General features: G+C 43.0%; 1 protein-coding gene across 2 annotated transcripts in view; it reads left to right on the forward strand.

Moving 5' to 3' along the window:
• The first annotated feature begins 349 nt into the window (after window positions 1-349).
• Window positions 350-23545, forward strand: part of PCDH15 (protocadherin related 15) — an 821537-nt gene continuing 798341 nt past the window's right edge. Inside the window, exon 1 of one of the 2 annotated variants that reach the window (XM_055808474.1) lies at window positions 350-520. The gene's annotated coding sequence lies outside the window, so the exon portion shown is untranslated. The remainder of the gene's footprint in view (window positions 521-23545) is intronic. The other variant, XM_055808447.1, reaches the window with a different exon arrangement.

The following is a 23545-nucleotide window of genomic DNA, read 5'->3' on the forward strand; positions in this document are numbered from 1 at the left end:
CTACCTCGGCTAGGCTTGCTCCCCCTCACCCTCCCAAACAAGGGAAGCTGAAGTGCTCCCGTGAGTGGATCCGCCCCTGAGGTTAGCATAGACGACATCCACGAAGCCTGTTACTTGCTCAGAAATCCGCCACGCGGGTTTAAATATCAGGGCCGCCGGGGCAGAGGGCGCCGCGGCGGGCGGGCAGGAGGGGAGGCGGCCGTAGTCCGCCGTCTGCGGCTGCAATTCACGGTCCCTCCGAGCTGAGAGGGGGGCACAATCCGCCCGCGTTTGGCAGCCCTGCCGCCTCGCCTCGGCACCGCTCGGCTCCGCTTCCCCTCCACCCGGGTTTCCGAGGCCCGGCGCTGGGCGGCGGGGAAGGAGGAGGCGGCGGAAGGCCGGCCGGGGTCCTGCGGGAGCGGCCGCAGCTCGGTAACGCCGCGGCGGCAGCGGCGCGGTTGCCCGCGGGGCTGGATCAGGCGGCGGCTGCGGAGTAGCGCCGCCCCGCCCCGGGCTGCGGTCGGAGGGCACCGAGGCGGAGGTGAGGGGCGCGGAGGGACGGGAGTAGTGGAATGGGGGAGCCCCGTGGCGTGCCGGTGGACCTCAGTATTGAGGGCGCCCGACTCGGGGAGCCGGAGCCCCGCGCGGTGGGGAAGTGCTGGGAAGGAGTAAAGTCGTCTGCCTGAGTATCCCGGGCACCAGTCTGGGGGCAGCGAGGGGCTCTGAGGGGGTGACCGCTGCTTGAACGGCACTGTCCAAGGGAGAAGCACCGAAATATAGTAACAGTTGGTGGCATCCCGTTTGCGGGGGGGCGACCTCACGTTAAACTCTTTGCTCCTTTTCCAATATCCAACGTATTTAAGCTACTGAGTGCTCCAGAAATACAGTCTTAGTCCTTCTGAAAGCTGGTTTTAGTTATTAGGATTCCAAACGAATTAGCAGGCTCATCTGAAAATCATTGGGGAAGCTTGGATTTTATGCAGGTTCTGTGCAGAAAATTTGTGGTTCCTAATGCTAACGTTTGGATCTGAGGTGATACTGAGACAGTAAAGATTTACATGGTCATCTTTACTTGAAAGGTCAGGAGTGGGTTTGGTTTTTTTTCTTTTTTAAAAGGTTTTACAGAAAGCTGTTGGTGGTGTAGCTGATGGAGTTGCCTGCAGCAGTTTAATGAGGAAGGAGCACAGGTGAACCCAATAAAGGGATTTGAAGGCAAGAAGGGAGGGGAGTTAGGTGTGATTAAAGAGGCAAACTGGGGAATTGAGCTGACTTGGTTAATGCTGCTTAGGAAAGCTCTCTTCCAGGATGTGAGGGGGTACAGGCACATCTGTCTTGTCCCTTGAGGAGATAGATGAGTGGAGGGGGTAGGGTGAAAAAGTGAACATTTGCATTTAAAACCAGTAGTGATTTACCTGCTGCTGCACACTTGTGAGGGGTGTTTCCCTTGCATCGGTGCTAAATGGCTGAATCAATTTGGAGTTTGTTAAGATATTAAAGGTATATGCTTCTTTAGAGGTAACACTCGGAGGAGGTTTTCCATTCTAGGGCCTCTTGTATTCCCGCAGTAACTGCAGTTCGCCACGGGTTTATGTGGGACATTCTCGGGGAGGAGCGGGAGCATCCAGCGGGGCTAACCCTCCGACGCCGGGAGCACACCGGTCAGGCAACAGGTCCCCGCGGTGTTAATTCACCACTGAAACTTTTGACGCTGAATTCAGATGGGCGCTGAGATCTTCATCCTGCCATGAAAAAGGCCTACAGGTGGCATTTGGGGATAAGGCACCACCAGCAAAAACAGGCTTGGCAGCCGACGCGAGTCGGTCCAGAGTTGGGATCAGTAAGTGCCAGCAGGTTTTGACGGAGGCCGTCTCCCTGGAGCCGCGGAGCATCCCCCCGCACGGCCGAGGTGGGGAGCGCGGGAGGGTAGCGCAGCGCAGCCGGGCGCAGCGCAGCGTGCGGCTCGCCGGGTGCGGCGGGAGGGAGCAAGCCCCGCAGCCCGGCGCCGTGCTGAGACCGCCCGGCGCGGGGAGGCGGCGCGGTGGCCCCGTCTCCTGTGTGTCCCTCCCTGGATGTGCTCGCTTTGGCCGGGGAAGCGCTGCCGGGAGAAGGAGGGCGGCGGGGCTGCGAGGGACCAGGGAGTTGGCTGCTCCATCCCGCAGGAGGGTGTTGCAGAGGGCTGGCTGCTGAGGCGGGGATACCCGGAGCTCTCGCAAGTGCTTTCCCCTCGCCGCGCTCCCTTTTCTCCCCCAACTCGCCTTCCTTCCTCACTTCCCCCCCCTCCTTTTTTTTTTTTTTTTTCATTCCGATTCATAAAGCGCGGAGCGGGGAGGCGGGTGTGAGCAGCTCCTCAGTCGTGGCGTAGCGCTGCCACTGCGCTCCCCCAGCCGGCAGCCGCGGCAGCGCCGGACCGAGCTTGCGGCGCTCCCCGGCCGCCTCCGCCGGAGGGACAGTGGCGGCGGCGCTCCCTCTGCGACCCGCAAAGTTTTCCTCCCGCCCCTGCGCGGCCCCCCCGCAGCGCCGCCGCCGCCGCGCAGGCAGCCGCGGCCGGCCTTGGGCACCGGCGGGCGGAGCGGCGGCGGCGCTGCCCCGCTCCCCGCGCCGAGCCAACGGCGGCAGAAGCCGCCCCCGGGCCTTGCCGCGAGAGGGCGGCGGCCCCCGCGGCCTCAAGCGCTCCCGGCCCCGTCCCGCTCGTCGCCACGGCGGAAAGTTTCCCGGCGCCTGGCGGAAGCGGGTAAGTCGGGCGCGGAGGGAGGCACAGGTGAAATTGCTGGGGGGAGGCGGGGGGTCTGGACCTGTGCTGCCGCGGCTCGTCGGGCTGCTTCAGCCCGCCGGAGACTCCCCACCCTTCATGGGCAGGGCGCCGGAGCCGGGAGAGCCTCCTCCGGCGAGGACAGACACCTATCTCCTTCACCATCGGTTCCTGTAGCCGGGAAGAGGAGAAACGGTGCCTTCAAGAACTGTCATATCACTCTAAAATGTAGGGTTCACTTGAAAGGGCTAATAGAAGAAATGTGATGTTTAGGCTTTAATATCTGCATATGGTAATCAGTAAAATAAATGAACCAGTTAGTATTCTGCTCCTGTAATACTTGGCACGGGAGAGAGGCTGCTGTTATATCTCATTTCCAAGCTCCTTTGGGAGAAGTGGAGTGATGCTGGGTGCCTTCTTTGCTGGCTTTTCCCTGGTGCATCAGCCCTTCAGGCATCGGGGAGCTCTGCGGAGGGGAGAGGGGAAGCTCACGGCCTTGTAATTGTGAAGCTGTGGGGAGACACCTTCTCGTGCTCAGAAAGCCCCGTGAATGCTTTTGGAGTGGGATTTCAGCAGCAGACTGAGAGTGGAATCAGCAGGGTGAACCTTGGTCCCCTGACTCTGGGTAGGTGATGTGACTGATGCCTGTCCTCTTAACACACCACTGTGATTTTTATCTTTCCTTGTGCCTGATCCGAGCTCTGCATTTGAAATGTTGCGCTGACTTGAGAGATGCACGGTGAAGTCAGCCTTGTGGGCTGGAGCCTGAGAAATACAAGATTACCTTTTGAAGAACAAGATTGGTGCATGGGTGGTGTCATCTAGGGGGGCACGTGCCGGTCGAGGGAGATGTGTTTCAGCAGTAGCCGTTAATGGCATTTGTCTGCATGTCAATTTGGAGTGAGTGAGATGTGTGATGGTTGGAGGGGTGGTTAGATGTAAGTCAATTCACATTAACTCATTTAGACTCCACCGAGGAGGATGGGGTTGGGGGGGAGACTCCTGTGTTTCCAAGGCAGGTTGCTCACACCTCCCATCACCACCATTAAAAGCTAAGGTGGAAACATTTCCTTGTTTGTTCCCACGCGCCCCCCTGATGGCGGGAGGTTCGTGACATGTAAAATTCTCGGACTGCTCTATGGGGAGTTTGCAAGTTAAGTGAATGTGTTTTCCACTTTCACTGAGAGCTGTTTTGCTTTATGGAGGTTGGAAAGTGGGGGGGGCGGGGGGCGGGGGGAAAGAGAGATTTAAAAATAAAATCGGACTGTATAGTTGAAGTGGTAAAGGAAACATTCTCAAGATCCCACGTAGCAAGCTGGGAATGAATGCAAACTGTTCCTGCTCTGTACGTCTTCCAAATTCAGTTCTCTGAAAGATGTGATCTCCTCCTGCTTCCCAGCAAATCCCAATCTGCATGGCTAGTCAATCATGTAATGTAAATGAGGCTTTTTCTCAGCCTCCTAAAGAGGTAATGGGAATGTGTTGGTACTGCAGCAGGAGTTAGTCTTGTCACCATGCATAACCCAGCATGTACAGTAACAGTGTGGAAATGCATCCAGCTTTAAACTTTTTGGTTTGTCACAAAGCTTTCCAAATTTTGAAGCAGGTTATTTCCAAATCAGGGACTGCTGCCTCTACACTCTTGCTTCAGCTGCTGTTCATCTGGTAAGTCCCCTTATGCCACCCTCTGGAAGGCACAGTGACTGTAGTTGACAAGCACTTAATTGTCTAGAGGAAGACTGTAGACCGATAAAGGGATATTAGGAGTCAGATTAGGCTTGCTTAAATTATTAATCAAAGTTTAATAGCACAACTTTTCACATCCTGCTACAATAAGTACTTCTTCTGTAACTTTCAAATGGCAATATGTGCATGTTTTTGGAAAAGTTGTAAGAGTGTATAATTCCTTTGTTAAAAAGGGAAGAGTTACTGGAACAACCACCTAAATGTCTTTACAGGTGAGTACTAATCCAGTGTTCGTTTTGAAGATAAAGAGTTTCAATCAGCTTTTTGAGAACATACCTATTGTTTATTGGTCCTCCACCCACAAACTAAGCATTGGTACCAGTTGTGGACAATGTGTATGTGGTTTTCCTAAATGTACTTTTTAGACGCTGATTTTTGCATACCCTAATGGAAGTCAGAAGCATAAAGTCTGTTGGGTTGTTGCCTTGTATATCTGTGATGTATATGTTTGTTACATTGTAGAATTGCTTGGGGTTGTCAGCATGTTGGGTGTCTGTTTGCAGGGACAGCTACACTGCGGTGCTGGATGGATGAGTGGGATCCATGCCGTGGAGATAGTTTTATGCTTCAGAAGTGGATACAGGAATGAATTAGGGGATGTAGAACTGTACCAGTCTTGATTTAAGAGCATGGATATCAGGAACTGGAAGCTGGCTAGAGTTATTTTCCCTCAATCTTAATAATACCTCTTATTAAAGTTCCTTATGTACTGCTACTGGCACCTGTGCTTCCGGAGCTGGGCTTGTACTTAGAGGGATGTGTTCTTAAAAAGTAGGATCCTTCAGGTGTCCCTTGCTTAATGCTCCTTTCCTTCTTCCCATACCTTAGCAGCCCGCTCTGTGATTTAAGTCGTTCGTGAAGATTTAAATGTGGGGTGTAATTTGTTGTTAAAACTCTGCTTGTTGTTATCAAATGGGTAAAGGAAAGGAAACAAAACCAGTAGCTTTACACTTTTTCTGTCATGGATTTAGTAGACCTCTGGAAGCAATTTGGCCTTAGTTTTCAGATTAAGAGCATTTTAACTAGTATGAATGTTAGCTTTCTTTTTTTTCCGTTCTGTCTTTGTTTGTGCTTGCGTCAGAACCTCTATCCAGATAAGCATCAAAATCTGAAAATGGGAAAGTAAATAATGGTTTTAGCTCAGCTGTAACAGTAAGTTCAATATAAAATCCATCGGTTTTGAAAACCAAGCCAATTTACCCCATGAAGATGGGTTTTGGATAATCATCAAAACATGGAGTTAACTTACCAGACCTCTAGCAACAAAAGGAATTACTTTTGTGTGAACCAGCTAGTTTTTTTCTGTTAGTCCATAGCTGAAAACTGAATTAATAGCTGATTAATATGTACTTCTCAGTACCTAAAGCATGCAGATAGGTAACTCTGACTAGTTCAACCTTCAGATTTGAATCTAGCCAAAAGCCTGCTTGAGACTTACAACCAGGTTTGTTAATTCTGTCCTAGTAATAGTTCATGGATTCAGTATGTGAACCACAGAAAACAGCAGTTAAACTGGAAAGGATTATTTCTCAAAATCCTGCAACCAGACCTTCCTGTTTTAATTAAATACAACTGATCAGCTATTTGATGAAGGGGTAAAAGGTACCTTGCAGGTATATATTGTTCACTTTGCTACTATTATCAAATCCTATTTTATGCATTTGTTGCTAGGAATTTTTTTTGGGAAGGATACACTGAGTGCCTAAAAATCTGGGAAGAGTACCACAGAGCAGGCTTCTGAGAGAGAAGATGCTCCTGCAACTTCAGGTGCTTGGGTGGTTTATTACAGGACTTTAAAATAAATACTAACTTAGTGGTAATTGGAATTGATTTGTCTTTTTGCAGTTCAGGCAGTTGGTATAATCCTGTTGGTAGTGGGTTTTTGTGTTTGCTAGTTGTTAGGATTACATGCTGTTCTCTGTTGACTGCATACCTGACTGATTTCACCGCCCTCCCATCCCATCCCGCCCAAGCTGTAACACAAAAGAAGTTAGAGCAAGTACTTCTAATCACTGGTGACAAACCTCTGAGTAAGAGGAAGTAATTTAAAATGGTGTCTGTTTTGTATATATGATGTCTATCTATCTGACCTTTGTGTGATACCTGTATGTGCACAAAAAATACAGCTTTGGCTGTGGGAGAGAAGGCTGTTCTTCCTGGATTCACCTGAGAAGGGGAAAGCCATTAGGGTGTTGGAGAAGGGTGAGCTATAGCTGTAGGGTGACTGTATTTGCCTTGGACTGCTGTAGATTCCTATGTTGTCAGAGACTAGATCCGGCCAGTATGATTACCCTGCATCCTTGGCTGATGTTAATGAGCTTCGTTGGAAGTGCCAGACTGTAGAAAAACCCAGCACTATGAAGGAGGGGATGAGTAAGGGAGCTAGCACCCTCCACTCTGCAGTCTGTATTGCACATACAGATGAAGATTGTAATTAGGTTTTGGTTTGGTTCTTTTGGAGGAACTCTTTCTCTGCTGGATAACTCTTTGGAGGTTTTTTTGAGGCCAGTTCATGACCAAGCAGACTAGTGGTGTATCTCAATTAGGATGCTGCAGCTGCAGTGACAGCATAGTGAAGAGCACAGTGCCAATCAAACTCTTACATTCTGCTTTACCTTGTGTATAAAGCTGTACTCAGCTGCACTGGCTCATACTGGGAATCACTACTCTGAAATAATGCTGTTACTGGGAGTTTACATTAGTAGTGTCAAGATTGTAATCTTAGCTTAAAGGTGAGCAAGAGGAATCCTGGGCTTTTTCCTAATTTTACTTGGAACTTCAAACAAGCAAAGCTGCTGTAGTGGATGTTTGCCTGAAGAAGGGCCACAGACTGCTGTCTGTCTTCAGCCTATTTTGTCTATCTTCAAGAGAATACCCTGCAACGTAGAAGGACAGAGTCTTGCTTCAAATGAATTCCCTGAAACAGTGCCATCTAAAGAGCAAAGAAAAAAGAGAAACAAGGGAAAGCTCAAAGTGAGGTACCACAAAGACTGCAGTTATTTTCTGTCACTGGTGAACTACTAGCTTATGTTTTTAGTTCATAGATTTCAGTTTAATTTTTTAACCTGATACTGGGAGAAGAAACTGAGTAAGAAGACAAAGTTGACTGATAAAAGCTGGTGAAAAGATTTCAGAAGGCAGTTGGAAAGGACAGAAGGAATAAAGTATTCCTGATAAAACAGCTTCAGGAGCCGTCTTGCTAAAACAGTACCGAGCTATTTCTAATGCAAAGATTTTGTTTAAGCCCTGAAATGCTGCTCTTGCTGAAGTGATTTAATTAGTGGCAGAGAAACATGCAACCCGCTATCAGTTGCTTTTATTTTTATTTTCATTGTTACGTAGTCTGAGTTGGATATGAATTTGTGGATAAAATAGCTTTGTTTTTCCAGAAATACACATTGGCACACATTTCTGCTTGTAAAACATTTCCTGTAGGAAGTGGCTTAAGACTCAGGTTGTAAGAGTGAATGTCTTGGTATCACTCACTGAGCATCTGGGAGGACTGTGTGCGAAGAGCTTCTAACACGTCCACTTTACAGACTACTTCTTGTGGTAACTCAGTATAATTTGAATAGTTGATTACATCATATTTGTTTTTGTTTGCCTAAAGTTTCCACCTCACTGGAACATATAGTATCATGAGAAACCCTGCTTCTGTCTCAGTGGTTGCTTGTCTTCTATCTGAAACTTCGTTGCATTTGATAACAGGGAGATATTCCTGTATAAGGTCTGGATGTCTTGTGAGCTATCCTGTGGGAATGCTCTGTGAGTACTGCTGAGCTGCAGGCTGGTTTCTGCCCTTGCCTGCAGCAGCTCAGGGATGGTGCATGTAGATACTGTTAGCTCTGTGCCATCTTGCAGCACTTGTATGCCACCAGGTGACTGCATGATTCCAGACTTCTCTGATACCCATCCTCTATCACAGGAGTGGGGAAGCCACCCTATTTCAAAGCTAACAGTTTGTTGTGGTTTAACCCCAGCTGATAATTAAGTACCATGCAGCCCCTTGCTCACTTCCTCCTTATCTGGGGGTTGGGGAGGAGAATCGGAAAGGAATGTAGAACTCCAACGTTGTGATAAGAACAGTTTAATAGTTGAGACAAATTAAAAATAAAAGAACAATAATAATAGTAAAAGTTATAATGTAAAGAAGGGAGAGGAATTCAATCCAAAGGGAAGGGAGAAATGAAAACCAGTGATGCACAATACAGCTGCTCATTGCCTGCTGACTGATGCCCAGCTGGTCTGTGAGCAACAATCAGCTGCCCCCAGCCGACCCCTCCTTGTATATATACTGAGCATGGCTTCCCATAGTATGGAATCCCCCTTTGGCCAGTCCAGGCCAGCTGTCCTGGCGGTGTCCCCTCCCAGTGTCCTGTGCCCCTTCAGCCTTCTTGCTGGCAGGGCCTGAGAAACCAGGAAGTCCCTGACCCCATACAAACACTATCCAGCAACAATGAAAAACATCAGCATGTTATCCCACATCAAATCCAAAACATAGGACCATACTAGCTACCAAGAAGAAAATTAACTCTGTCCCAACTGAAACCAGGACACGGTTCTATTTAAATACAAGGATGTTACTTCAACCAGCAGCTCCAAATTTTGCAGGCTGATATTTTGCAGAAACATAGGAATGATAAGAGGCAGTGTTGTGCTCTGTTCTTGCAGATTTCGGTGTTATTTTTCCTGGTTTGTATTTCCCTAGTCAAGGAAATGTAGCAAGCAACTACTTGCCTGTATCTATTCTCATTACAAGAGCTGTTAAAATTTGTGTTGTATTTTAGAGTAATGGTCAGAATGTTTTTGTGAAGGGTGTTATTTATGACTATTGTGGAGAAAATAAACCCCTCCTAAAACAGAGAAATAAATTATACCCTGTCAGAAGTGGGTGAGAGATGCTTTATAAAAACCACCAAATTTCCCCCACCCCAACACACTAAAACACAAAAAAAACCTCCAAGCACTTGAGTAATCTGATGATCTGACTTAGGTGGTTTTAATTGAGGTCTTTTAACTGCATTTTATGCATTTTCTATAAACAACATAGATGTGACTGTGTAACCTTAAAAGTATGGTCATCCTGGTATGTAATGGTGGCAAATAGAACCGGGATGAGGTTTAGTGTGTCAGGGACAGCTATGGAGACTATTCCTCTGGGTTACCACTAGCTTGGATCTTCTGGAACAGCCATTTAAGCCAGTCTTATTTTGGTGTATTGAAATATGGTAGCAGTAAGGCTGACTGGGATATAGGCCTTTGGGAGAAGTGAGTGATGAGAGTAAGGGGATGAGCTGGGGAACTTTTCAGACAAAGCTGGGAAAGGCCTTGCAAGTGCTGGGCCAGCAGTTTCTTTCTGAATGGCAGTAAAGTGGCTGCGTTTCAGTTCTGTGCTAATCTGTGCCTCACTGGGCAATATCCAAGTTAGTAGCTAAGCTTATATGTATATGTACTGCTTAACTGTGGTGGTGTTTGAATATTGGAGTACTACGTCAGATACTTACTCCCAAGAGTCCTCACTAAACAGGTCTGTGCTTCATCTGGCAAACTGAATTTATGGGTTATGAAGACTTTCTTCTTTATTATTTTATTTTTTTCTTTCCTTTGTTTAGTTTTTACATTTGGGTAATGTCAAAGCATGAGGTAACTTACTTGGAAATCTTTGGTGTCTGGTAGTGTGTCTGACAAAATGAAACAACTTGTGTCTTTATTCTCTGCTCTTGTCTGCAAACAGACATTGCAAGTTCGAGGAAGGAAGATTTTTGTGAGAGTACAATGAAAGTAAATAGAATATAGTATATTTTATTTTTATTGTTGCTTCTAAAATAAGTGTAAACACAAGCTAGAAATGAAACCTGCACTAATGAAATGACATATTGACAGCTTTAAGTGCCGTGTGTATGACAAGTCAGAATCATCAGCTTGTAAGCAGTAATACAGTGTTGTTTTTGAATTTTGTTTTTATTTTTCAGTATCTGTCAAAGAAAAGTGGTAGATAGATTTTCATTTTGTGCATTTAACTCTGCTCAACTATATAGTCTTAAAGTATATTAATAAATAAATATTTTTGATTGCCATGTAGAAACATGAAAGTCTGGTTCTAGTCTCTGCACTGTAAAGGTTTGGTTGATGTAGTACTTAAATATTCATGTGTTCTCACAATTGTTGAATGTCACTTTGTGCAGTCAAATAAGGCAATAATTGTTTTTGTTTCTCTGTTTCTTGCATCAGAACAGCCCATTGGGCCTGTGGTTTCTTTATGGAGAGGGAGCTCTGCTAAGAGAACCCCTGTACTGATTAGGAGGTGCTGTGAAGGGGTCATGGTGAACTGCGAACAAATTCTGTGATTTGGTGAATATTTAACATAAGCTTGCCTGCATGACATCAGTGAAAGTCTTGTCTTTGACATGGAAAGTTAATGATACAAGCCTGCAAGTGGGATCCGGCAAATAATCACATTACCTCTTCCTAAATTACTTGAAAGTAAAATTCAGAATACCTGGGTTGTTTTCACCTGGTTTTAAGGCTTTATTATTAAGAGTATCTTGGTCTACCTTAGTTATATGATTTGCATGTATACACACTCTTCAGCTTTCTGTTGCCTGCTAATGAAGGTCTCTGCATAGTGCTTGCTGCCTTCGAAGAAGCACCGACTGCTTTATGAATCCATTTAGCTTATGATAGCTTCAAGTTATTTAACGTTCACAATAGGATCTTTAAATCTCTCAAGAACAGTCTGAACTGTTACTTATATGTCCACTAGCATAAATTTGTTCATAGTTACAACATTGCTGCAGTTATGATAGTCTAGGAACTTTCCAGTACTTACTCACTTTACTTAAGTTGGAGGGTTTCTTCCCCTGTAGGTGCTCAAATCAATCATAGGGCAGTAGATAATCTCATTCAGCAGTGTTCCTTTACTTTTTAACCTTTAAAAATAATTTTTCCTGTATCAGGATTTGAGTGAGTTTAATTTCATGAGAATAAAACTGCTAGTTTGAAAAAAAAAAAAAAAAAAAGATTTTTTTTTTAATGTGAAACAAGGGTATTTACATAAGTACTTATAACTGAATAAGATCTGGATAAATGCACCTGGTGAATTTCAGATGATGTTTCAGGGCTTTGTTTTTTAAAACTTAGGCTCTTTAATAAAATGGGATTTATGGCTGGTGAACCATGGGACAGAACTTGAGCTTGTAAAAAACTCTTTGTATTTTGAAAAACTTCAGAGAATAAGATGCTGTTAACTCCTTCTGAAAACATAGTCGCTGCTACATTTGGGAGTTGAAGCAGAGTGTACAGCCTCCAGGAATTCTGCAGCAGCCTCTGTCACAATATGGTGTCTTTCTGATTGACAGCCAACTCTGTGGTGGTGAGCGGCATTTCTCCTGTTGCAGTTCAGCTAGATTTATCTAGCGGCTTATTTGGATAAGGGAACTTTAACAATATGGCAGCTGCGGGAGGGTCAGAAAAGCCGACCTACAGTTGCAGTGGTGTGTTTTCATCTAGGAAGGTGGTCTGAAGTACATTGATTGGACTGAAACTACTAAATAGATGAATCAGACTGTTCATGAAATCCATAATGGATTGAAGTTTTGTCCACTGGAACTTACTTGCTTCCCATTTTGCTTGCTTGCTTCCTGATTCTAACTTCAACGAGCCATGGAACAGCGGGAGATAGTGCCTAGGTTTGCTTCATTGAAGGTAAAGAACAGCAGATTATTGAAATCCCCTAATAATTCCTGTTTTAAGGATTGTGATGATCTCCCTTTAAGTCATTGGTGATGTTCCTATTCTAATATCTTTGAGGGCAGATTATAAAAAAATAAAAATCTTTGAACTGTTAAGGGAGTTCCAAACTAAAGGGAGCCATCCATCAGAGATTTGAATGTTATGTCCTCTTGCCCTCCCACCAGCTATCGAGTTAGTGACAAGTTTATGACTTGGACTGTCAACCAAAGAGAATGTCATTAAGGGCAAGAAATTCCAAGTTCTTTCTGAAGATACCCTTGTATAACTTCTGTGGAAGAGATCAGCATGTTGTTTTGATGGCACAACAGGTAACTTGAATGTCAAGGCTAGTGTAAAACTAAGTTGAGTCTCTGTGGGGCAAATGCACCTAAGACCAGCTGGGTCTAAGAATTTGCATTTTGGGTAGAAAGTAATCGGTTCAGGATAATTGCTGGACAGTTTCTGAACTAAATGGAGTTTGTCTTTGGTTGTGCCAGAATTAGTCCCTGTGTGCTGGTGGTGATTTGGTGGGTACTGAAAGTGGATGGAGGAAGTGTCATGTTGCTGTAAGAATTTTTTGTTTCTTCTAACTTTGCATTTGCTAATATAAACACTAATGTAGATTTTTTTCTATCTTGGTATTTTAGAGTCAAGCAAGTATTTAGCTTGTAGTTAAAATTAACGACTGCAGTTCATCTAACAACTTTGTTCTGCCTCTGTACACAAAAACATCTCTGCTCCATTTCAGTAACCTTTTCATATTACTGTAGCTGTTGAGATACTTGAGCTGGTCTAGGTGATGTCCAGCCTCCTGAAACGAGAAGAACTGAAGTCACTCAGTGGGAAGAAAGTTCCTGAGACAAGAGCAGCTAGTACCTAAGGTTCATCAACAAATGTGGCAAGTGAGATTATTCAGTCTTTGAAAAATATTACCTTTCCAAGACAAAATTGTAATAAATTGGTCTCCAAAGTTTATCAGTATCCATTTAGTGTCTGATGGAATTTAGCTTTTTGTGCTTTATGAAACCACCTTCTGTTTCCCCTGACACAGGTACATACAGACGAATGGGTGCATATACTCCCAGTCTTTCTAAGTAGACGAGCATTTATTTATAATGCAAAAGAAATGAAAAATTCCTTGAACTGACTGAATGTAGTTGTAGGCACAGCATACAAGGAATTTAGTATTAAGAGTGCGTAGATCCATCTTGTCAACAAACATTTATTTGCAGTTCATGTACTGTTATATATGATCTTTTAGCCAAATCAATTACAACTTAATATTACATTGAAAATTAAGAATAATGAAATCCATCACTAAGGTTATGTTGCAAGCAGGCAAACTGAAACTATTGTTAGTGTGGTGGTTTACTTGCAGCATTACTGTTTCCCTTTCATTCAGTCTTCTAATCAAATTTTAACATGAGGTTTGACATTTACATGACATTCACATCTGTAGAAACACTGTTTCCTTTTCCCCATTGCTCAGTTTTGTTAGAATTAATATTATGCTCCAAGCAGTAGACTCTGAAGTGAGAGAGACTGTAGGAGGTAAGAAATGACTAACACATTGGTTGTGTTCTCAAGGCTGGCTACAATTGTTTTAGACTCTTAAAGTCGTGGGGAAAATGCTTGAACCCACAAACTGGTAGCAGATAGTGCCACAGAAATTAACATATTGCCCAGTTTTAGTCCCTTCATTGTTTTTACCATAAGCAGTTTTGCACAGTTAAGAATAATGTGCTGCTTGTTGCTGGTATAGATTGCGTTGATCCACTGACAGCAGTGTCGTGTTCCCTAGCAGTAGACTTGGGAAGTTACCATTACTGAGTGCCTTTTCCCCCCCGGTGCCCCCCCGCCCCTTCTGCCCTGAGAAGAATGCGTACTATCTGCATATTCAGATGCAGTGAGGACACGAAGCAAACCACATAGTGTTCTGCATTACCTTTCTTGCACTTGGTTATGGCATTTTTGTGTGAGGCTTTGGGGCTCAAGAACTCAGGAAGGGACTTGGAGCCTGGGATTACACCATATATCCTGGACCAGTGCCTATGGGGAGCACCCACCTGGGTCTGACTGAGAAATGTGTGCTTGGTGGGGTGCTGAGTGGAGGGCCTTTTATCAAAGTGGAGGGATGAGAGTCAGTGATGTTGCAGCTGGAGGCACCAGTCTCACTTGCTGAGCTGACTGGGGTGTTTGGGGACCTTGGAAACAGGGCAGGGATGAAGCATGTGCAGTGTCTTGTTCACAGTGTTTTGGAGGTCAAGGTGCAATGGGAGCTCTGACAGTACACCTATTTTTTACATATTTTTATGTATATATCAACTCATGCATCCGTCGGTGGTTCTAGATCCTAAAAGCCATGGAGAAATTTTTATCTTTTGTTCTGTACACTCTGCTCAGAGAGCTGATAGACATGTATGTGCTTAGTCTACATACAGGAGCTTATTGTTTTCCTGCAAAATGGGGGCATTCCTATGCTGACAATGACTTTGAATGTAAAGAAACAGCTTTAACATGCAAGTTTTGATATATGAAATCTGAAGTAGCCACTGAAGGCGTGTAGCTGCCATGAGTATTTCCAGTATCCAGGTAAGAAGGATTAATCTGCATCACTGTGTATATGTGAATATTTGTTTTCAGGTGTTAGTAGTTCCCCAGTTTGATGGCCACAGCCTTTTCTGTGGAGCTATATGTCAGTCTTGTCCTGCTGCATGTTTTTCAGTAACTGCATGTATGTTTAAATCTAGTTCTTAATTTTATTGTAACGCTATTGTGTCTGTCAAGTAAGTTTTGAGGTTGAGTAAGACAGTTGATCTACGGCAAAAAAAAAAAGCATCCGAATGCAGCTACTTAAAATCTATATTCTTCACAAATAACAGGGTCCAGAGTTGCTAGCAATGATTTTGTTCTGCTGTGGTTAGGATAGAATCATTTAGTTAGACATTGTAACCAATCTATGTTACTGTATTGCTTTTAGAACAAACGCTAAATTCTGTGCAGCAAGTTTTTATAATGCATTTGTATTTAACATCTGTGCTTGCTGTTCTTGACTGTTGCACAGAGGAAATAGTTTGAAAGGGCAGAGCTGTGGACAGAAAAGATTCTGTAGCCCCACTTTACAACCTGGAGAGTGCAAATTAACTTTCATGTGGCAGGGCAGGGTACTGTGCTTTAACAACACTATATATATAACAACTATATAACAACTGCATATAGGACTGCTTACAGCTGTGTTAAAAGACACATTCTAGAAGTGGTGAATCAGGGGTGTGGAAGGGAACCCTGTGATTTGCTGCATCAACTGCTTGTCTGTTGGAAAGAAGTTTTACACAGCTGGCTGGTATGAGTGTTTTTAATGCTGTTGAAATGATGTACAGTGTTAGAAATCATTGTGCTGGTAATGAGCTGTGACAAAAACATGAACTACAATGTGGTATTTTGCATTAAATAAAGGATTCCAGTCTGTGTTTCCCTTTATATAATTTCAGGCAGATTGTGTACTTGAATTTGTCAGCAACTGAAAGTTAGCTTTGATATGAAGATCTGCTCATATATTTTTGAGATTATTTTTTCCCCACCTATCATCAAATCCTATTGCAGCCAGTAGCTGGTGCATTGTTTCATTTCTGACATATCGTATAGGAAGTGGGGAAAAAAAACCCCAACTTTTTTGCTTTCTGTACTTGAGAGAAGTGTCAGAGTTTGAAGGATTTGGTTATGGTGTGTAATGGTATCATTTGGGAGCTGGTGAAGCACAACTAATGACTTTTGGACTCTGAAATAATTTATAATAAGTAACCAAAAATCTGGAAAATTGTTTTTGAAAGTTGCTAGAATCAAAAATGGCACTTCTCAACTGCAAGGCTAAATGTTGACTCTTTAAGTTAGGTAGGCATGTCTAATGACAAAAGATTGTTCATAGATTTTAATCTGCTTTGAGATGGCTGTGCACCCTGTCTCCATTTGAAATAGGTAGCATTAGAGAGGAGGAGGAAAAAGCTACAAGGAACAGCAGGTCTCTCTGTGTTGTTAGGTAGTGGGCCAAAGTCTGCTCCCCACATTCTGTGTTGTTTCTGTTTTTCAAGGTTATGTTGTATCAACTTCTTAAATGTTCTATTATGTAAGGGTTACACTGCTCCTTAAAATAATACAGGTTTTAGTTTCTTGGTTTGTTTTCATCTCACTACCTGAAACTGAATTTGTTCTTGACCTTTTTTAAACAAAACCTCCCTTTATTTTTGCAACAAGACTATGAAAAAACAAGTGGGAAGTACTGGACATAGATGATAGCCTTTAAAATACAAACCAAAGCTTTGGCAGGGTCTTTGCAGGAGATGGCTTTGTCAGACAGCCTCCTGTCCTAGACTTCTGTAAATGCATTGCTGATGGATCTGCTCAGTTCCACCTGTACTGTACTCCTTATTAAGCTCTCCTTGTTTTCTCTCTGTCTTGAGTGAGTGGATGTTTAGAAAATTGTTTTATCCAAGTGCTCAAATAAACAAGTGGATTTATTAAAGCATTATATTCCTATGCGAATTTTTAAGGGACCTTTTGGATCATTGAATCTGTCTGCCTGCTACTGCAGCTGCCATGCTGAGAATCCCCTTTCGCAAACCAAAGCAATTCATGGTTAATATTCTCTCTTCTCAGTGTAAGGTTGATTGCTCAAATTACTGTGCCCCTATCTATGCTTACTAAAGGCCCATATAGTCATATTTGTTACTGAGCAAGCACTGTCCTTTTGCTTAAGTAGTTTCCTGCCCTCCCTGCTTCCACAAAGCGTTTTGTAGGGAGAAAGGTCACATTGTTTTTTGCCTGTGGTTTCCCAGAGCGAGCAAACTGCTCTCCTGTTGTGAAGTCTGCTTTGTTCCTGGCATCAACTTAAAAGTTGCAAGCTTGGGTTTTGTTTGGGGCCTTGAAAATTTTTTGCATTTAAGAATTTAAGTCAAATAGAAACTCAGTATTTTTTGACTTGAGTGTAGTGTAGGCAGTATACAATTTTGCCATTCCAAAGGATTAAAATGTGCACTTCTCTGAGCATTGTCAGAGGATATTGCTGTTTTAGGGAATGCTAGTAAAAGTTGATACCCTGTCTTCCCTTTCTCCCCAATCCGCATACAAAGTATAGGGGCTTTATGGAAGAACTGAGCAACTCTCCTGTCCCCACCCAACCCAATCTTTCTTTTCCTCCTTGGACAAATGAGGCAGAACCAGTTATTCTGCAAAACCTGCCTGGTTCAGGGCAGTCTAAATGTTTTTGTGTGCAACAGAGCCTGAGCTAGTGGTATGCTCCATGCATCCAGTCCAGCTGTGTGCAGGACCAACACATGCACCTCATCATCACACTCAATCAGTAAAAAGCTGTGTTACTTGCTGATACGGGCAATGAGCCATCTCTGTTGGGCTCGTGTGAGCTGTGGGTGAGAGTCTCCAGAGCAGGTGTGGTTCTGAGCAGGCTTGTCATGTTTGCTGTAGTGCCACCTGAGTGTGTCAGCCAGCCAGCAGTTAGTGTCTGTAGTGTGGGCAGGAAGCCCTCCTGTTATTTGGGTAATGTGGAATATAATTTAGAAATACTGTGAGTCTTCAGAAAAGCAGTCGGGGTCCATTGTGGTCAGGGCTGGGGCTGGAGCTAATCGGCCTGATCATACCTGAATCGGCCATTATGGAGGAAGCACTTGAGTGTTGTGCCTTTCTTCATGGTACTCCTCTTCAAGCCCTTCAGGGTCCTGGTAACTTTGCTTGCGTACACAGAGCCAACTTGAGTAGTGTGTGCACCCAAGTAATAAGCTCTTCTAAAACCTGAAATGCATCAAGGCAGGCACAGCTTAAAAGCTCCAGGGGAAATAAACTTGGGTGTGACTTGCTTTCTTGGCTGGACAGCCACCCACTTGTCTGCTTTACACTCCCTAAGATGTTTATGTGGGTATTCCAATGTTGGCTAGGGGAGCTCTGCCATATCACTTCTCCAGGCTTGCTCCTTTCAAATTCTATTCCTGTTTTTTTCACAAACCACTTCTTGTTCTGGTTTTCTCTGGAATAGTTTCCCCTGTGATGTGGTATCAAATACATTGCTATAGTTGAGATGCGGGGGAGCATCACGTCTGCTTTGTTTATTGCTGCCTTAGTAGAAATATTGTGAAAAGCCGTTGTGTTTGCTTGATGCTTGTGGGTCTTGGGAAGTGAACTCATCCTGCGTTTGCCAATTCTTCATTGACCTGTGTATCTTTTAGCTTAGTCTTCCCTTCCAAAGCTCTACATGTTGGATACAGACTTAAAAGCTTAGTTGCTCAGATCTTTTTGCCCTTTTTTCTTAAAGCCCTATATTTTGTATTCTGTAATCAGTGGTATAATTTTTGTCTTGAGATGTTTGAAACTACTGCAGTAGCAGGATATGTAGCTCATATGGTGGAGCTTTCTGAAGTCATAGACAGCCTGTCCGGCTCTATTGTTTCAAATGCTCTGAACTTTATCAGTAGGTCTTCCACTGAGTAGTTGTGCTGATTACTGTCTGTGTACCCTCAATTTCTGTCGTAACTGTGTATCCTTCATAAGAAAAGTTTCCAGTTTTTGATGAACTCTTTGTTTCTCTTAGCAGCATTTTCTCTCCTTTCTGTCACATGGCTCTGTATCTCCTTTGGTGGTATTACATGGCAGAAGACATTTTTTTCTGTATATTACGTTGCTTTGCCGAATGTGCAGCTGTAGCCTAATGTGTAGCCAAGCTGACTGTTTTCACTTTATGCTTTCTTAATCTCTGAGAGAGTGCTCTTTCAATTAATCGTGTGCTTTTCTGTTACTGGGAAGTGTTGAAGACAAAGGCTGGTTCTTGATCCAGTGTTTTTTGTGTGAGCTACTTGCTTACTGTGCTTCTGAACTTGGTCTTCATTCATCCCAGAAAGAAAGAATGAATTTTGGCCGTAGGCAGTGTGGGAGTGTGCTGAGCTATAGGACATGAACAAGTGACTCCAGAGCCCTTTTTCATTAAGGAGCCTCCACTCAAGTCCTGCGTTGGTTCAGTACACAGAAAAGAAACAGGACTTTCCCATCTATAATGTATATTCCATTTTAGTTGTTGTGCTTGTAACTTTGCAATAGGTGTAATATGCCTCAGCTCTATTTGCTGTTCTTTCTGCCTCAGGTTTAATGGCTGATTTTCTTCAAACTGTGCGGTTTTGCCACATGACATGGTGACACGTTTCACCTCATGTAAGGGGTTGGGGGGAAGTGGAAGCAAACTTCTAAAAGTGGTAACACCACAGAAGTGTGGGAGTATATTGGTACACGTTCATCCACCTAGACTATTATATGGCTTTTGCAACCGATTTTAATTCTGTATTAGAGGATTGCATGCAATAAGAGAAGAGGTAGGTGAAATTTTAAAAGCAATGTACAATCAAAATGCTTTCACTTCACCCATTGTATGGGGAGCCGTATATGGAGAACACTGCTGTTTGCCAAACAATTCTGGTGATAATCTGAATTTAAAAAGCTCTTTCTTGACAGCTATAGCCAGATGTATGCTTTCCTCTGGCTTATTAGTGCTCCAGAATAGCAATTACAGCCTGGCAAATAGGACAGACTGAGGAATACAAGACCTGAAGAACCTTCCTGTTTAAATTATATTACCAGTTAACAGCAGGGTTACCTCAGCACTTCTCAGCTTCTCCTCATTTATTGCTTCTAAGAGCCAAGCATTTTTACAGTCTTTTAATTTTCTGCGTATTCTTAAAACCCTCAAAAAACAAAAATCAGAAGGACCGTTAACACCTCAGCTATGGACTAATGAGGAACACAACTTCTGTGCTAGAGGTATTTATTTGCTCAGTTCCTGTTGTATTTCTCCACGTTAATATTTTGTGTTCTCCCCTTGGCTGTGGTGGTGGTTTATTCACAGTACACCCAAAAATGAGTGAAACCTTTGTTGGAAGGATGTTCCTGTTAACCTTGCCACACTCCCTCATGTTCAGTAACCATTCTAGGTTTTTTAAATGCTGCTGCTCAGGCATTGGGTGCATAGAGGTCTTTCCCTTTGTGTTCTTTAAATGTCAGAAATCCCCGTATTTATTTGGAATACTTTTTTTTTTCATCTCTTCCTTCATCCATGAAGGAAGTGTAGAGTTCGGCAGTTAATGTCTATCCTTTTTTTTTTTTTTTTTTTTTTTTTCTTTCTCCCCTTTTCCTTGCAGCACTCTAAAGTTGCTTCTTTCCCTTAAGTTCACCTTTCCAAGCTGTTCCACTACAGAAAGGAGGAGGTAGGCAGTTTGTCCCATATGTGTATGTGGACCAATTACCTTTATTTCTTAATACAGCAGTTTGATATAGGTACTTTATCTGGATTTCTTGGTTTTAAAACAGTCATGTGTTTGTTGTGAACTTCATTTTATCTGTGTGGCATTAGGAAAACAAAAAGATATAATTTAACAATAACAGTGAATAATACTGTCTAAATTGAAGAATAAAATGGAAAAGGAAAAACCATCAGTAAATGCATTGGTAAAATACCCTGAAATATGCTGCTTACCTTCTATTTTGATATATTGCATTTTCTGAGCTCAAACAAATATTCCTTGTAAGCAATTTCACATTCATTTATCCTTGCAGGATATAACTTTACCCTGTAAAGTCTCTTGTGACTAAAATATTGTTTTAGAGGAAACAAATATATGTAAAAACATAATGTTAAGCTCATTCCCTACTGCTTAAAACTTTTGCTGCTGCATTGTGAGTTTTATGAGGTGTGAGTTGGACTATAATGGTTTTATGATGCTTGTGCTGAAGCATGATCAGCTAGCTGCTCCTTCTGTCTCTGCCTCGCAGTTTCATTACTGGGTGATTTTCTTATATTGCTCATTGTATGTGAAATCAAAAATATATTAAAGCATGTATTTCCACATTAGCCTGTTTCCAAAATAGATTGGTGTCTTAATAGATACTGCCTTGTACAGATGTACTAATTTACCAGATGACAGAGTGTGAAGAAACTATCCATAAAGCCACACTTTGTTTTGACTTGGAAGTCATGATTTCTGCATCACTTCTTATTTAAAGGCATTGCTAAACTACAGGCTCAATGTTGGTTTTTTTTAATATTTTTTTAAAGAATTTTTAATTCTTCTGATTGTGTTTCTTTTTTCCCAAGTTGTGCTGGCTTAGTTTACGTAAAAATGTGTGGGTGCTGGCAGATTGTAGTGTTTTGTAAACTTCTAAGGAAGTCGTTAGGCTGCACTTGTGATCTTGGAACAATTTTTTTTTCCCTACTGCTTGATTATTTAATAATTAAAAACTATCCCAAGTTTGCTTAAAACAGAATGCTAATTTTTTAAAGCATAATTGGTTTATGATTGTTGATATTTGTCTCTATTTCAGGATGTTCCTTTCCAAAATAATTGGAAGCGGTCATGTTACTCCATAAATGGCTTGCTAGATGCAGAATGCTTCCACCTTCTTACATGGTTAAGGGAAAAATGATGCTTATAATAAGAAATGTTAGAAGGGACTACAGATCAGGGAAAAGCAATATAGTGACAGAGAAATTAAGTACAGATTCAGAAAGTCAGACATCTTGTTAAGTCTGGGCAGAAATCAATAAGCACTTTTGAGAATGGTGATATTGAGTATTCCTTTGTGAGAAATACATCTATCTCAGGAAAATTAGAGTAAATTACTGAAGGAGAGATGCAGATGAATTTTGGAGTGCCTTTTCTAGGTAGGCATACTGGGAAGTCAAGGATGTCTGTCTTGCTATACTTTTCCAGCTGTTGCTGTGCCTGGATTTCCAGGCAGCCTATTCATTGGTGCCTTGGGACGGGTGGGCAGTTTCTGAGGCAGCTGTGCACCAGGATGTTTCCTGGACAAATGCAGTCATCTGCTGTGCTGCTCTGCCTGAGCACAAATCAGAGCAGCTGTGCTCACGCTGTGCATAGGTATTTGTAACGCAAGTACTAGGCCAGGTAACTGCAGGCATTTCAGGACTGTATGGCAAGCTTTAAAATGTGCTTGTCAGCTAGTAGAATCAATAGTGTTTCCCCACAAATGCCCTCCCCCCACTCCCATTTGCAGTGCTCTTCTGTTACAGAAAAGTAAATGATACTGGATTTTGCATTTTCATTAAAGCTGGGCTGTGACTTGTATTTTGACTTTGGGTGAGAAACATTCATTTTGAACCACTGAAAAGCCTGATTCTGAGGTGTTAGACAGTGCTCTTCTCTTCCCTCTCTGTTGTAGCTCTTGTAATGAAACTGCTCTGTCTCAGGGGGTTGGCTAGTACTGCTGTAAGTGAAAAAAAGGAGAAAAACCTAGAAAGCAACTGCATATTCCCACTGTCATGGTTAGCCATGGACATGTGTTTTTGTTGTTCAGTACTAATGCAGTTGCAGCTTCTTTCTGTGTGAAGGACAGTTCTTGCAAGGAAATGCTTCAGGCTGGAGGAGGGCTTGCAGGTGATTTTTAAATGTCTTTGGACCTCACTGCTGCTCTGTGTCGTCCCTAAGAGGAGTATCTCCGTGGTCTGCAGCAATGAAACTTGTAGTTGAAAATAAAGACTCTGTGAATGGAAGCAATTGTGCTGAAGTCAACTGAAACAGGAGTTAGATTATATGCCAAATTTCATACGGTGGGTCTCTAAATCATTACTCTGTAGTAAGCAGTCTATAAGAAAGCTTACTGTGTTGCAAGACCCACAGAAAAATGTATGTTCTCTTGCACTTACATCAGTTAATGATACAAATCTGATGACAGGAAGTATTTATTTGCAACCTGTGTATGTTGCACTCAGTGTCATGGTTGAACAGAAAGTAAAAGGATTGTGTATTATAGAAGTAAATTGTACTGGGACATGCATTATGGACACACATATCCAAGGGAGCAAGATAGCATTTCCTGTGTGTTTTATTGTAAGATGAATTGAAAGGATTTTGTTCCTAAGCTTGAGGTTTTACATTGCCAAACAAGGCAAGATGATGATGGGTATTGGTAGAGTCTGAGATGCCACTGGTTTTAGTGGGCCCAGTTTGTTCTGTGGGAAGGAGACTAGCTTTACGCCAGGGCGGAAGCTTTAGGCTCCTGGGTGTTTGACATGTGGTTTCACTTAGCTTTTTCCAGTGTGACAGTCAGTCCCTGTATGTCTTTTTTAGTCTGGAGGACATAATTGTTGCATTAGTTTTGCCTTTTTTGTTGTTTTACCCCATTGGAGGGGAAGATGTTCTCAAATGAGCAGATGTGTATTTTCATAAACTCAAGCATTGCTTTGTGGATGAAGGTGCTGTAACATATCTGAAAGCTATTTTCTTTGACATAAACTTCTCTGTTTATTGAATGTATGGAATAATATCTTATTAG

This window comes from Falco peregrinus, chromosome 1 (assembly GCF_023634155.1).
Source record: "Falco peregrinus isolate bFalPer1 chromosome 1, bFalPer1.pri, whole genome shotgun sequence".
Classification (NCBI taxonomy): domain Eukaryota; kingdom Metazoa; phylum Chordata; class Aves; order Falconiformes; family Falconidae; genus Falco; species Falco peregrinus.